The sequence below is a fragment of the Penaeus monodon genome, chromosome 30 (assembly GCF_015228065.2).
Source record: "Penaeus monodon isolate SGIC_2016 chromosome 30, NSTDA_Pmon_1, whole genome shotgun sequence".
Classification (NCBI taxonomy): domain Eukaryota; kingdom Metazoa; phylum Arthropoda; class Malacostraca; order Decapoda; family Penaeidae; genus Penaeus; species Penaeus monodon.
The window spans coordinates 30,474,781-30,476,542 of NC_051415.1; the positions used below are offsets into that span (position 1 = coordinate 30,474,781).

General features: G+C 43.5%; 1 pseudogene; it reads left to right on the plus strand.

The window, feature by feature from the left end:
* LOC119592399 overlaps window positions 1-882 on the plus strand; it is an 8,182-nt pseudogene extending 7,300 nt beyond the window's left edge.
* Window positions 883-1,762: the final 880 nt, after the last annotated feature.

Consider the following 1,762-nt stretch of genomic DNA (forward strand, 5'->3'; position numbering starts at 1 on the left):
GCTTGGCATCGTGAAGCTACTTGATTTGGGTCTGTGTGATGCGCCGCAGGGATTTCAAGGACCGCCTTATCTGTCGGCTCAAGGTATTTACTATAATTATCTATTTTTATATGTACATTGACTATGTATTGTTATAATGGCGTGGGGCTCTGATAATCTTTTTTTTTTGTTCCATGATTTGTTTTATTTGCAGAAGGCGCGTCAAACTTTCCTTCTCACAGTCTCCCTACATCGTCCACGACCCGATTTTCCCTGTGCCACAAGACTCCGCCTCTTGGGAAAAGCCTCCTCCTCGATCCACTCCAAGAGGTGGACCTCTTCAGCCTCCCTCAGATGTACACTCCGTTCCTCCCTTAACGCCACCTCTCGCTGACGCGTATCTCGGTGCCGGATCTTCGCCTACCACACCTTCAGTACCCTCGCCTCCTTATTCGTGCCCACCAGCCCCTTCCTCTTCCGGACGAGGGTTGATTCCCTCCGTGTATCCCTCTGGAACGCTGACGCCCCGGTATCTCCCGCACCAACAGTTATCGCCACGAACCTCGCCGCGCAGCAGGTCCGAGTCATCACTTCCGTCGAGGTCTTGCCGTTGTCGGGGAAACCCGTCGTGGCCAAGCAGACAAGCAGAAGTTCCCCTGCTCCGATTGCGGCAAGCTCTACACGCAGCGCAGAGCCAGGGACCTACACATTGCTCGTCCACACGGAGAGCGCCCTTTTGTCTGCGACCGCTGCGGCGCCGCCTTCAACCGCCCCGGGACGCTCAAGGTGCACCGCATCACGGAGGTCTGCCTTCGCAAGCAGCGGAGGGCGTTCGACCAGCGTGCCAGCGCTCGAGCTGGGAGGACGTGGGCGCACCGCACGTCAATGGCCGCGCCCAAGTGATTTTTGTTTTTCAGTTTTTCTTGTCGCTTTCTCAATAAACTTTGACAGTTGAAGTTCTTTGTTTGCTTATCGATTTTCACCTATTTTGCTATCAGCGTATAAATCGTACTCATACTCTTGTGTACGATAAATTTATCATTTCTTTCGTCGAGTAAAAGGATAAATCATCGGGGAGTTGTAGCAATCTTTCAATATTTATATGAACTGTAAACTTGGAAGGCATTCCCAGCAACCCATCATCGTGGCCGATATTTTCACCATGCTTTTTTTATTGTTTATTTTACTAATCTTTAAGTACACGTACAAATAACACCATTGTGTATGCCGATATACAGATCACACTGTCTAAATACAACGAGAATCGATAAATCATTTGACAGATCTAATGGTCGGTGACCGTGTAACTTCGGCTTGAAATACTGAGATTATTAAAATTAAAGGAAGTGTATAATTCATTTAGAAGTATGGTGCGATAATAATTTACTAGCGGTTTGGTAAAATTATTTTTATTCTAAAAATTAGTGGTCGTTGTTATGCGAAATATTCATACATTTTGCTTTCCCTTCCATTCATCGTTTAATAGAAGAAAGAAGATTATGATGCGTGTTTATTTTTATGTTAGTTGTTGGAAATTCTGAGAAATAAGCACCATACCATGCATGCATACACAAAGATATGTATAAATACACAAGATTATAACAGACTATAAATTGTGATGAACTATGGTTTGTACTGAACTAAAGTTTGTGATAAATTATTATTTGTATGTAACTAAAGTTTGTGATAAATCATTATTTGTATTGAACTAAAGTTTGCATATACTAAATTTGTACTGACATAGTTTGTGATAAAGTATTATTTTTACTGAACTATAGTTTTG